This window comes from Emydura macquarii, unplaced genomic scaffold (genome assembly GCF_026122565.2).
Source record: "Emydura macquarii macquarii isolate MOO-44397 ecotype Brisbane River unplaced genomic scaffold, CSIRO-AGI_Emac_v2 contig_1043, whole genome shotgun sequence".
Lineage (NCBI taxonomy): Eukaryota > Metazoa > Chordata > Testudines > Chelidae > Emydura > Emydura macquarii.
Window position 1 is genome coordinate 2,783,279 of NW_027131180.1, and position 14,806 is coordinate 2,798,084.

Sequence of the window (14,806 nt, forward strand, 5' to 3'; positions counted from 1 at the left end):
GATACTCTGTCAAAAATGGCATTACCTGTTTCCAAGTCACTGACAACTCTGACAAAAATGATCTTGAATGCTTAGGACTCAATATCCTAACAGATAAAGTATAAGATGGAGTACTAGTTAGTCTTTACTACAGACCACCAAATCACTCTAGGGAACAGGATGCCCAGCTTCGTAAGTACCTATCAATAATGTGAAGGGGGCTTCAATTTGATTGGCATATGCTGGAAGTCTTATGCTGCCAGTACTAAAGCATCCTCATTATTTCCCAAATATTATAATTGACAACTTCCTAACTTAAGAAGTGTTGTATTGAATACAGGGAAATTCTATATTAGACCTAATCTTGACAGATAAATAGGAACTGATCACAGAACTAAAAATTATTGGCAGCTTAGGTACACATGATCACAACTTGATCATACTGTGATAAAGTCCAAACCAGTAATATATAAGGGCAAATTTCACAAAGCTGAAAACAATTATGCATCATATCAACTGGAAAGAATAATTTAATAATTTTATCATATGAAACATAAATTGGAATTGATTAAGAACACCTTACTAGATAGATAAACCATAATCCCACAATCTAGTTAAAATTCTAGTTAAAAAACTGACCTGTCTTACAGGGGAAATGAAGGCAGTTATAAAAATAAATATGCACAAAACAAAGGACAGGAAGTAAATAGTAATGCATATAAACCAGAAGCTAGACATTGTAGAAAATTGAAAAAGGAAGCAAAAGGACACAAAGAGAAATCTATGGCCAGCAGCGTTAAGGACAGAAGAAGGTGTTTCTTAAGTATATTAGGAACAAAAAGAATCCCAACAATGGTATTGGTCCATTATCAATAATAATGTAGAAAAGGCAGAAATTTTCAATAATTTTTCAATAATTATTTTTCAGTAATTGTTAAGATCTAGGAAGTGAGATGTGCAATGATGGTGACACCATGCTAAATGTCAAGCCACAAGTATCAAAAGCAGAAAACAACTTTAATAAACATTTGGAAAAGTAGCATGACTGGCATGATACCAAATTATGAATTTTTCACACTATCATTATGTCTGTCCTCCTTTATGGAGCATAGTCATAGAAATCTGCAATAGAAATTCATAAGAAGATCAAATCATTCCATAGAAAATACCTGTGGAAGATCTTTAGACTTCATTGGAAAAAGTTTATTGAAACATCAGAAATTTTAATACAGCAAATCAACCTCATCAAACATGGTAAGATGATGATGGACCTATTTAAGACACGCTTTAAAGATGTCAGCAACTCAATTTCCATGCCAAGTGATAATGTAGACACCACTTGGAAAGAGAAAAAGAGAAATGACTTAGAGAAACATTATGCAGAACAATAGAGAAAGAAGCCATATCCATCAAGACGACACTCAGAAGCCTGAATAGATCAGCACAAGACTGAAATAGATGGCAGAAACTGGTGGACGCCCTTGTCACCGTGGCTGGTGTGGGGGTCAGATGAGAGTAACAAATTCAGGACAGACTGATAAAAAAACAGGGCAGTCACATCCCAAAATTGTTGATTTATTCTGTAATTAGATTTCACCAAGCCAGTAACAAAAGAGCACCTACATCACCACACTGATTAACAAGAAGCTACAACACAGTCCCCCCTCAGGCAATCGAGCCTTTATCACCATCCAGACATTTGGTCTTTATGATAACAAGCTAGTGAAAACCAGATTCATCATATATAAGGTTCTTCTAATCTTAAAGGATCAGCATTCCCCCTAGTCAATGTATATATACTTCATATCTTACCAAATACAACGCTGTAGCCAATTCTTTTAGTAAAACGATAACTAAAGGTTTATTAATTAAAAAAAAAAAAAAAAAAGAGTTTTTAAATGGTTAAAGGAATCATCTGCATTACAAGTGACTTCAGAGTCTGTAGATCAGGTTCACAGCAGTGATGGTAAAGCTGCTCATTTGCAAAAAAGTCTCTCTGGATCCCTCAGACGGATTGGGAGTCATCAGTCCTTTGTTTAAACAAAGTCCCTTTGTTAGAAAATTATAGTCCAGAGGTGAGGAGCAGGACTGAAAATAAAGGAGTGACATCACAGTCTCCTTTTTTTATTTTCAGCCCAAATGCATGGAAAGTTACTGGCAAAAGATAGAGTCTCAGATCACGTTCTTATCCCATGTCCTTACTTGCTGAATCATGGGGCAGCCGTTGCCTCAGTGCTTTCTGAAACATCTCCAGGAGGGGCTCACTGGACGAGCTGATTGTCCTTACTGGGCCATCAAGCTGGCTGGCTAACCTGGATGCAAATCTGCCTTGGGGTGTCACCCAAAAACACGTCTGAGATACAAATACATAGCCAATATTCATAACTTCATATACAGAGATGGTACATGGATTTAAACAGAATAATAATACTTAGCAGTCTACAACTTTTCCATCGATACCTTACATTAATTACTTTGTCACAATTTACATCAGAGATGCTTAGTGATGATACATTAGTGTAAACTTGATCACTTTTCTTTTATACAACATCACAGCCCTATGCCCCTGAGAGTGCAAGAGAATAAAAATAAATAATGAAGAATATTATTATTGCGAGTCAACATCTTTTTTTCTTGTAAAAGGGGGAATCATCATCATTGAGTATGTATGTTTCCAGTGAGGTCTCACAGGGATTGGTTTGTGGTCGTACACTATTTAACATTTTTATCAATTACCAGGAAGAAAATATAAAATCATCACTGACAGATTTTGCAGATGGCACAAATATAGGGGGAGTGTTAAGTAATGAAGAGGAGTGATCACTGATGCAGAACAAACTGGATTGCTTGATAAACTGGGCACAAGCAAACAATATGCATTTTAATATGGCTAAATGTAAACATATATATCAAGGAATAAAGAAGATAGGCTATACTTACAAAGTGAGGGATTCAATCCTGGGAAGCAGTAACTGTGCAAAACACTTGGAGGTCATGGTGGACACTCAGCTGAATACAAGCTCCCAGCATGATACTGTGGCCAAAAGGGCTAACGCAATCCTTGAATACATAAACAGAGGAATCTTGAGTTGGAGTAAACAGGTTATTTTACATCTATGTTTGGCTCTGGTGCAACCACGGCTGGAATTTTGTGTCTAGTACTGGTGTCCACAATTCAATAAGGTTATTAAAAAATTGCAGAGAGTTCAGAGACTAGCCATGAAAATAATTAAAGGATTGGAGGACCTGCCTTATAGGGATAGACTCAAGGAGCTCAATCTTTTTAGCTTAACAAAGAAATGGTTAAGAGGTGGCTTGATCACAGTCTAGAAGTACCTAACATCAGGCACAAATATTTTATAATGGTATAATAAGACTCAATGGCTGGAAGTTGAAGCTGCACAAATTCAGACCAAAAATAAGATGTATTGTTTTGAGGGTAATTAACCATTAAAACAATTTACTGAGGGTCTTGATGGATATTCACTGCTAATTTTTTAAATCAAGATTGAATGTTTTTCTAAAAATATATGCTCTAGTTCAAAAGGAGTTATTTTGGAGAAGTTCTATGGCTCGGGGTCACAGCAGCCTCTTCTGGTCTTGAAATCTATGAATTATGGAATCATGCCATCCTTAGAAATTGCCTTAAATGGCTGACATAATACATAATGTCTACTCCAATTTCTTCTAAAAAACCAGCATAATGGATACATATTTTGCAAAGATATTCTTTAGGCCTCACTGCTGTGAAGATTTACACACCTGGTTCCCTTTAAAAATGAGAAGTTCCCCTAAAATCAATCATCCATGTACATATAAAATTGATTAGAGACTGTTTTTTAAAGATCACACATGTGGGTCAATATGACAGACATTTTATCACCTCTTTGTTAGTGTACAATACAGCATTTTCTAACGTTAGAGGCACTACTCAAACTAGATTATTGCAAAGGCATATGTGTTCTCTTAAAAATTAATACTTGTGGGCTGCCCAAAATATAATGATGGTGTATACAAGATGGTAGAATTAGTTGTGCTATGTAAAACATCACATCAATACATGTACAGTACTGCTTACATGGTCACAAACTGATGCTCATCACACCTTACAATGCATTTTAGTTAGGATGTAAAATAGTTGAGTCAAACTCTTTATCTGCTGTGATCTCATTTCCTCATTATCTTTTATTAGTGACAGATTTCTACACACAGCATTATTATTCAACTTTGAAAAAACTGTTGAAAAATTTGTCATAACTGACATGTTCCCATGAAACATGTAAATCTCTTCAAAACTGTGTTTTTCAGTAGAGCAGGTACCATCTAAACATTTTTGAGCAGCTCCACACACACACGCATCATACACACAAATGTAGACCACCAAAAGAAAAAAAGACAAATGTATGAGAAATGTGGGACAAATAGAATGGATGTAATTACAGCTCGTATTTAATGTACAAGTGAAAAACCAAAACCAGCAATGAAGAGGTACAGAGTTTTCAGCCGATCACTTGAATACAATTCAATAGCTATGCAAAAGCTTTCATAAGCACACAACTTGGGGAAAATAGCACAACCCTATTACTCAGAGGGTGACCGGGGCGCATGCAGGGTCACGTGCCCCCCCAGATTTGCTGCTTGGCTTTTACTGAGCATGCTCAGTAACACTGCTGAAGACAGCTGCCCTCACGTTCCCCCTCTCCCACACTATCGGCAGGCATGGGTCATGTTTGCTATTATTGCTCCTATCTAGTGGGTATTTCTGTGCTTCCTCAACACACATGTAATCTCTTTTTTCCTATTAATCTATTCTTTGTGTGCCAAAAGGCCCAAAACATTGTTTCATATATCTTTTATATTTATCCAAAGGCCAGCTACTATTCTCAGCCATGCAGCCAGAACCTGCTGTGCTGATGACCCATCAAAAATGAATGAATAATGGCAGGAGGGCACAAAGCAGAATGTTGTAGGCTCACTAACATACTTTCACTTGTTCAACTACTGATTTTAGCTGGCCTGAGTTTTGGTCCTTTTGCCTTGTGTGCTTTATTCTTTGCTTAGTGAATCTGCATAAGCACTCAGTGGTACCTCCACATCTCAGCCTTTTATAACGCAGAGTGCTTTGGGGAAGGATCATTGCTTGATGTTTGTGACCGATGAGTTTAAACTAAAGAAAGCTCAAGATGAACGAGTTATCTGAAACACAATCAGCCACATGCTGCATCAGATCACAAAAACCATGTGATAACGTGAACCGTTAATCTAGCTATTAGCCAGCTACTAACATTTGGTCATTATCTAGCATAAAATGTCAAATAGCCCCAATTTTTGCAGCATACAACACATATGCAAGGAACCTATTTCAAATAAACTCAGATATTACCAGAAGTATTTGGTGACACCAACAAGGTGAGACTCAGGTTCCCCAGAAGATTAGAGGACTGGGTTTGATCAAGGAACCTCTCTTGGAAGCAGACCTACTGGACATATCACCCATTTTAACCAGACATGTCTTTTTATGGGCCAGTCCTAGCACATTGCAACAGTAACACTCAACCTGATTTGCACATAATTACCTGCAGGCTACCAGCTTGCTCTGGAAGTGCAGAGAGCAAACCATGGAGTTTTTGGAAATGTTTACTACAGTGTTCTATAAACATATTTCTCATGCCTCATAATATTACCAACAAACAAGCAATTACTCCCCATGGGGTTTGGCTTCACATATACCAATGATCATGAAGTACTGGCTAATGTTCATAAATTAAATGCAAAACATTTTAGGACATTAAGTCTGTCATTGCCATTTCCATAGCAAAGATCAGTACCATCAGTGACAGCATAATAATCACCTTGCTGGCTAGTCTACAAGGTTGCAGCAGACTGACTTTTGTAATTAATGTGTTGAAAAATTAGGTGCCTGGCAATTACTGGACAAAGAAAAATGTGTCTTACTCAGTAGGAGCTACTCCAGCAAGTGTGTGTGTGTGTTGAATGAGTGATATGAACCTTTACTGTTTCCTCTCCATAGATTTGGAAAATTCTCTCTCTAAATTATGAGCTCTGTTTTATTGGCCTTTCTGAAATATTTATGATTTTAGCTTGGGAGGTAGAGCATCCATCCTTGCCATGGGTTTCCAGGATGAATGTGCACATGGCATTACCTCATCTCGACAAAAAAAAAAATAATTTCCACTTACAGTTAGACAGAGAGGTGCCATTTTCCATCACCGAATGCTATTTATAGCCCATCTGACTACTAATGAGCTTTGGCAACTTAGAGTAGTCAGATAATGTTGATGTAATGTGATGCTTATTCATACATTTCTCCACAGAATCAAGTCTTCAAGGAAGCAACCGTGGTCACGTGGAAGGTTTGGTAAAACACAGCAGAGTGTGGCATATTAAAATAAGTTGTGGTGACTCACCCTCTGATACAGTAGTAGCAACCATTCCCAGGAAATCAACTAAATATGATCTGACCACCTCTTTACCTAGCATGCACAAGGCAAGAACCACAGAATCTCAAGTTAAATCAATTTATCTAAGGTAGGTGTTGCTGCAGAGGAATGGGTTTAAGCACCTTATAGGATAGCCATGAAGGCAAGAGTCCGAGGAAATGCTCAGAGTGAAAGGGTAATAGAGTGTATGTATCATGCTAAATTGGGGGGAAATGGCCATGTATTGAAGATACCACTAATTGTACAGGAAATGGTGTGTTCCTAGCAGTGAATCAACAAACAGTGAAAAAGTGATGGATAACGTTGTCTAAAGTTTGAAATAACTTTAATGGATATTGTCTCATCGTGTCTACCATGGCTGTCAACATCCTGAATGCTAAAACTAGTAGATTTGCATAAATAAAGATGGAGAAAGCAGAAGTGAAAGATGGAAGTAGTGGGGGTTAGAAAAAGAATGAAAGAACGACAGAAGGGAAGAGAGAAAGGAGAAGTGTCTGACACCTTTCTCCTCTGACCAGGAGTAGTTGTCCTAATTAACTCCCCCAATCCTGACTCAATTCATTTCTGGCCTCTCCCTGCCACTACAAAGCAATTCTCACTCTCCGCCTCATTCCAGCTCAGTTAGTTTAGTTGTCGACTCTCCTCCTCCCAAAGTATTTCTTCCTCTGTCACCCTATTCCCACTCACTGCCTCCATTTTACATCCAGCCCTAACCCCAATATTTCATGCAGTAAATCCTGCCTACAATATTTCCTTCAACAGCTGCAAGCTGCCCAGCCCAGCATTTTAGTCTATACCTCACAATAACATTTAATTTTTAAACCCCCCAACCCTTAACCCAGTATTTAATTTTTGAACCCACACACAGCCAACCCCTGTGCTTAATAATTTACTCCACTTCCCCTCCTCATACACGCCCCTTTAGAAATCTCCTCCTCTCAAATCTATGTGTTGGGGACGTCCCTGGTGAATTATTTCCTGAGCAGATGTCCAGATGTTCACCACACTCCCAAAGACTGAAGGGAGGCAGTGGGAGCAGGCTGGCAGCCTCTTTTCTCCCCTTCCTAGGGCTGGGGCTTCTTCTCCCTACTCCCAGAATGGGGCACTGCTAGTGTCCTCTTCTCACTGCCTTCTCCAGGCTGGGATTAGTGGCACTACAAGGGGTCCAAGAAGAAACTGCAGAGCTGGCCAGAGAAGTTGCTCCCCAGCTGACTACAACACAGAGAAACCACACCCAGCCCTTCAGCGGAGCAACAGGGAGGGAGAACTGCTTCATGTAATCAGGGATTTAGATACCAAGCAACATGTTCAGCCACTCTGATTGGCTGCCCTTTCCCAAGAAACAGGGCAAGTGGGGAAGGACAGCCAATCAGAAAGGATTTTCCCCACAGACTCAAAACAGGATTTGAACACCTGCCACCTATGGGGAAAACTGTAGAGTTGGTAGATCTGCCCCTCTAGATTTGAACGTAAGTATTTTGCGCTCTAAAAATAGAAGTCACTATATAAATGCAAAGTACATATTTAATCATACTTTGGCTCTCTATTTCCTTGGGCTGGCAGCAGATTCAACCCCCTGCAAGGAAGGCTGTTTTCCCAGTGCTCAACAACAAACCTTTTGTCCAATGAAGGTGCTGCCTTGGTGAATTCCAAAAGAAGGCCTGTCCAGGAGGTTGGCTTTGTCGTGTTGAAGGGCATCGAAATAGGAACAAAATGGGGTGGTGGACGCAGGAACTTCTGGCTTCAACTGGGAAGAAAGTAAGTTAAGGCCCCAATTCTCCATTACATCCAGGTGCACTGGCAGATGCAGAGAGATGGCATCATCTCCCCGATTCAGGCCCTGCCAGGCCCAATTTAAGTTAGAAAAGGAGGAGTATTCAGTACAAAGGGGTCTTAGCAAAAACCAGAGAATCTAAGCCAGGTGTGTCTGAAAATTTCACTGGCAGCTAGAAAATTCAGAATTAGGGTTGGAACATTGCCTCAGCCAACTCTGTTTCAGATCACATATATAAAGCAGAGAAAAAAATCTCCTGTTGTTCAGAGCTCCTTTAAAATTTCTAAGTACCATGGGGGATGGTGGAGTTGAAGAATGGCAGTCTAGCTTTAGGGCTTTCTATCCTGGCTCCTTCTGGCTTTTCAGATCTTTCACTTTATTTGCTCATACAGAGAGCTATTTCATGGTTTCTCTGTGCCACTACTCCAGCGTGCGTAACCTAACAGTAAATGCATCACACTTGTCCACACACCAGGGTAGGTAATGAAAGTTAAGTGAACTATAATGCTCTGTTCAGGCACTGAAACTTCCATTGGCCACCTTTTCCCCTTGTATAGTCTGCAATAGAAGACTTGTTTCCCCCCAGAAAGTATCTTTCACCATGGCAGTTGTGGTAACCAAATAAAAAGGGGAAAAGATAAATTTGTTATGCACTGAGGGCTCTGTTGTGCTTTTATGGCACAGCTGTGCTTTGGAGGGAATAGAAAAGCCTGATGCCTGCCAGAACTCATAGGAGCATTGGGGAAGTCAAACGCAATGTGTCACTGTTGAAGAGGATGCAGTAGCCATGCCACCTCAACATGTGGTCATTTTTGCTGGCCCTTGCAGAGAGATGTGGGGTCATGACTTCAGAGGAGTTACTTGGGATTAACAGCGGTTTAAGTCAGATCAGCATTAAGCTCATAGTAATACAAACTATAGCACTATGGTTGCTGTTTAAATCTCTGCCAAATACATGAGTGAAATGGCAGAAAAAGCTATTGTGGAAACCATTATGTTGAATTTTCTGACTTGTATGTTTAAATGCTCTTCAATAAAATTGCATTACTCATAGACTTTAAGGTCAAAAGGGACCATCATGATCATCAAGTCTGACCTCCTGCACATTGCAGGCCACAGAACCTCACCCATCCACTCCTGTAATAGACCCCTAACCTCTGGCTGAGTTACTGAAACCCTAAAATCAGGATTTAAAGACTTCAAGCTACAGAGAATCCATCATTTACACTAATTTAAACCTACAAGTGACTCATGACCCAGGCTGCAGAGGAAGGTGAAAAAACCCCAGAGTCTCAGCCAATCTGACCCAGGGGAAAATTCCTTCCCAACCCCAAATATGGCGATCAGCTAAACCCTGAGCATGTGGGCAAGAACCACCAGCCAGACACCTGGGAAAGAATTCCTTGTAGTAACTCAGAACCCTCCCCATCTAGTATCCTATCATCAGGCATTGGAGATATTTGCTACTAGCAATCACAGAATGGCTGCATGCCATTGTGTGCAATCTCATCATACCATCCCCGCCATAAATTTATCAAGCTCAGTCTTGAAATCAGTTAGGTTTTTTTGCCCCCACTGCTCCTTTGGGAAGGCTGTTCCAGAACTTCACTCCTCTGATGGTTAGAAACCTTCATCTCATTTCAAGCCTAAACTTGATGATGGCTTGTTTATAGCCATTTGTTCTTGTGTCCACATTGGCCCTTAATTTAAATAGCTCCTCTCCCTCCCTGGTACTTATAGTGAGCAATTATATCTCCCCTCAGCCTCCTTTTGGTTAGGCTAAACAAGCCAAACTCTTTGAGTCTCCTCTCATAAGGCAGATTTTCCATTCCTCAGATCATCCTAGTACCCCTTCTCTGCACCTGTTCCAGTTAGAATTCACCTTTCTTAAACATGGGAGACCAGAACTGCACACTGTATTCCAGATGAGGTCTCACCAGTGCCTTGTATAATGGTACTAACACTTCCCTGTCTCTACTGGAAATACGTTGCCTGATGCATCCTAGGACTTCATTACAATTGTTTTGGTAGTGAATTTCCTAACTTTTTTTTTGTGTTTTTAAAAGTGTGGTGATCATTCACTGAAATTAATACAGTGAACAACATTTGTTTATTTAATTGTGAGATTTACATTGAAGGAAGTGTTGTCAGTCTGTTTGACCATATTGTTGATATGTAAACATAGGAACCAATGGTCACTTAGGCACATAAACACAAAAGTGCATTTATATGATGGTGAATTAGAACTTGACAAAATTAGCCAAAGGATTCATCTTTGTTGGAGAAGAACCATGAGGATTTCAACCCATGTTTCTTTTGCCCTACATCTTTTGTCATGGTAGGCTTATAATAATGGCTCTTGGGGCTAGCTTTGTCATCCTCCTCTGCACACTCTTAAGAGGCTGGTAACATGGTGGACAGATAAAGGGACCGCACTCCCTTCTTCTAATGGCTTCCTATTGACTACCCAGCACTGGCTTATTTTAATGGGGGGAGGAGTCCCACCCTCCAACTCCTACGGGGAACTGACTTTCATGTGCACAGAAGGTGGGAAGAATCACTGGCCCCACCCAAATCAGTTCCCTCTTCCCTCCTCCCCACTCATACCCTTTCTCACAGATGGGAGGAACCCTTACTCTTTAGACACCCCTCATAGCCTATTCATATTTGGGGAAATTTCCCCACCAGCCTCATCCTCCCCAAAACTGCACCCCCAAATCCCATCCTCTTTGCAAAGAGAATCCTGCATGTGGCTGAACCTGGCATCCCAGAGGAGCCCAAGCCTCCCCTGCGGTCAGTAGGGTGGTAGTACAGGAGGAGAGCACTCAGTGCTGCCAACACAGCAGGGTAAGGTACAGGAAGCAAGTACATTAGTGCCAGGAACCGAGTATAACTGATGGGCGAGTGTGCTGATCCACACAGGAGAGGAGTTGTTACTGTTCTAAGCTAGAGAGGCATGGCCCTTTAGCTCCAGCTATCACAGCTAATGCTTTTAGCTCTGGAGGTCCCCCCAGTCTGATCCCTGCTATACCAGCCGTTGTCACTGAGCAGCTCGGTCCTAATCAAAATGGTTACTTTTTTTTAAGTCATAAGCACCTGAAATCACAGAGTTATAATGAAAACACTTGGTCAAGCATCCTTGGAGCAGGGGACAGATGGGCATGGGATTGGGGGGAACTAGTGGTACTCTTACAAACGCTGCTTATAAAATAATCTCCATCCACACGAAAGGCTGCTTACCACAGACTGGGCCGGGGGCAAAAATCTGACCACATGTGTTCTCTGCGTTTCTTGGGCTTGGGGTCCAGATACACAGACGTGGCCTCTGTCAGTCTCTTTGTGCTTGGTGTCCTCCCAGTGAAGATTGTATTCTCCTCTGGACTTCTGGAGCTTGGTCCCCCTTTGGCAGGTTTCAGGTGACCCGCTGTGCTCTGAGAGGTTCCTTGGGCTTGACACCTTCATGAGTGTGGAGCGGGGAAAAGTGGCAGTGTCTCCCAAGCCCAGACAGACATGGTGCCAAAATGAGCTGCCACTCACAGGAGGTTGAACAGATTTTCATAAGGCGCTCAACCGTCTCCTTTCGTACAAACTTTTTTGGGCAGTGAATCCTTCTAGCCACCATGACCTCCAGCACATGGGACAGGGTGCACTAGAGAAAAGATAACGTATCCCCAGGATACTACACATACACTTTTAATATCTTCTCTGAGGAATCTATCCGAGGCCTGAGGAGGGACTACATGTATCCCTCCCTGCCCTGCCTACTACCTCGCCTGGCCTGCTCAGGCCCCTCCCACATCCCCAGAAAGGCCTCCTGGGGGCCAGGAGCAGAGACAGTGCCACAGTGGGGCTTCAGACCCCTTCATCATTGGAGGAAGGAGACCCTCCATGAACAGATCCCTGGGCCACAAGTTGGGCACAAAATATGCGCACACTCTGGCCAGTTGTCTTTTATTTCAAACTCCGAGTAATTTCGAAGAAGTACCAAGTATTAATACATACTCCGTGTGGAAATGAACCGTTCAGAAATGTCCCTCTTTGACATACCGTCAGCTCAGGGTGGTAAGGGGTGTTCAACATAAGAAAATCTTTATCATAAATTAAAAGAAGATTGCACAAGCAAAGAGAGTAAGAAACGGGCATGAGTCACCAGCCCTCAGATCCCAAGAATGGAGCTCTGCATCCCCACATGCATTCAGCCCATTGTGTCTCGCCAGCAGCTCTACTTATTACAGTCCTTCTCTTCAGCACCTGAAGTTACCCCCACGTATGTGGCAACAATACTGTAGAAAAATACAGAACCACAGAGTACTATGTCTTTCAGTTTTATTCCCAGAGCTCAAATCCTCAGCAAAATGTCAGTGACCCATAAAAGCAGCCTCCATATTGGCACACAAATGAGACTATCAAGTATATCTGGCATCCCACTTATTTTCTTAAATTCCCTGAATCTGTACAGGGGGAAGAAAACCAAACACACACACACAGCTTGATTGCCCTCTCACTTACACCATTCGCCTCAATGATTTCAGTCAAATTCCTCCCACATTACACTGGGGTGAGAGAAGTACAGGCACACAGTTTTCTAAAACACAGCAAGGTTTGCTTACCCAGATCAGATTGACTCCTTTATGCCTCATTGGAATGACATAGTGAACAGCTTGGCCTGGTGAGGATTTCCTGCTCACAGCTAGTATATTTCACCATGGCAGTAAAGATTGAACTTAGGAGAGAAAATAATAATAATAGTTCAAGAGCTCTCAGCCCTTCCATAGCGTTATCAGAGTGCATGTGCTGGTGTGAGCGAAGCCAGTCAGGACTCTAATGCTCAGAGTCTGCCCCTCCCCTCGGGTCTCCCCACACCAGTGCAGCCACCTCCTGAATCTGGCCTCAGAGCATTCAGCACCCCTCCTCTGCCTAAGCTATCCCTGTGGGTCCCCCTGGATGGAACCCTAGGGAGCTTCTACACATCCCTGAAGGGGCCCCACGCCCCACCTTGCAATCAGAAGTGATTCACAGCCAGCGTGGAAATCAGAAGGGTTTATTAGTTCTCAGGATCACAGCGCAGAAAGACTTTGATAGCAGATTAATTAGAGGTTACAGCAGCGACCAACAAGGGAGCCTCAGAGCCCATTCTCAGGCTCTGCTCCCAAGCTCCTTTATGGGGGACTGGAGTCTTCCAACCAGCCACCCCATGGACCTGTCTCTTTGCCCCTCCCCAGTCCTTTGTCTCCTTCCTGGGCAAGGTGGCTACTCCTCCTGGTCTCCGCCCGCTGCAACCTGTTGCAGCTGGTTGATCCAGGAGGGAAAAGGGGTCAAGGACCTTGTCTACACTTACCTCCAGGATTCAGTGGCAGGCGACGGGAGTTATGCAAGCTACGCAAAAAACTTGTGTAACTCCCATTGACTTCTCTGTGCCTCTTCTGCGCACTGTCTTCACTGCACTGAGCTGACGGGAACCGCGTTCCCGTTGACGCAGCGCTACGCCACTTGCAAAGGTGGTCTTAGTATGTCGATTTCTGGATCGACTGAGCGGGTCTTCACTGACCACTCAGTCGATCCAGAGAAATCGATCTGATGGCGGCAAATTTGCTGCCGGCAGTGTAGCCGTAGCCTTGGTCTGCATACGTGTGACTGGGGATGGCCCATCCGCCCTCTAGTGGCTTCTCCAATGATTACACATCCAGGTCCCATCACCGAAATACATGAGTAACATATGAGGGAAACTGAGGCACACACACAGCATTCAGAGAAAACCCCAAGAATATCTCCACTTTGTCACAGCAGGGAACAAAAGCAACATTAAAGACAAAGGAAACACTGCAACTATCACAGATGAGACATTTTTTCTTTCCTATGTTCCACATACAATGAGCACAAGGCTCGACTTTCAAATGCTTTCTCTCTCTTGGACTGTAGCATAGCCTTAATGTTTGAGATGAAGTCAGATTTGATTCTTGGTCACTACACAAAAGATGATCATGAACTGCTTGTAATTGTGCTAATAAAACATCCCTTTTGGAAACAAAATAGGGTTACAAATTCAAGCTAGGTGTTTATTATAAAATATCCAAGTCAGGTGTTTTCAGCTAGAATGTGAGCTTTCTTCTCAATTTGTGAGACTCGAGGAGGTAGTTCCTGACTTAATGCTGTTCCCTAAAAGGAAATTCAGTTTCCACCACTCTTGACTTGTTGTCTAAGGCATGTACTTGCTATAAATAAATCTAAACTGATAATAAAGTATCTAGCTGAGTGAGGAAGAGATGGAGAAAGTGACAGGATATGGGGCAATGCATTTTCAATTTACAGAATGACATGACTATAAGTCTGCCTGGAGGATGCATTCAGAAGAGCATCTATTAACCCATCCAAGAGATTGTTTTACTATTTAGTGCTCAACCCTGCATCCCGTTCTCATGCAAGTAAGCCCATTGACTTCCCATGACTTCACTGGTGGCAGGATCAGGCCCACTGTATGCATCTGTCAATGCTCAAGCCTCATTACACTGAATAGGATCCAAACAGGCATCTCAATTAATCACTCTCATGTATTTGTAAGTAATTCATTAATTCAATAAATTGCTCCAGGCCT

The 14,806-nt window shown here is 42.0% G+C and overlaps 1 long non-coding RNA gene across 2 annotated transcripts in view; it reads right to left on the reverse strand.

Annotated features, from left to right (window-relative positions):
* Positions 1-1,837: 1,837 nt before the first annotated feature.
* The window catches only part of LOC137151062 (uncharacterized), a 43,422-nt gene continuing 30,453 nt past the window's right edge, over positions 1,838-14,806 (reverse strand). The window contains exons 2-3 of one of the 2 annotated variants that reach the window (XR_010919152.1): positions 2,920-3,039; positions 1,838-2,307 (exon numbers count right to left, since the gene is read on the reverse strand). This is a non-coding gene — a long non-coding RNA (uncharacterized lncRNA). Of the gene's footprint in view, positions 2,333-2,919; positions 3,040-14,806 lie in introns of both variants that reach the window. The other variant, XR_010919151.1, reaches the window with a different exon arrangement.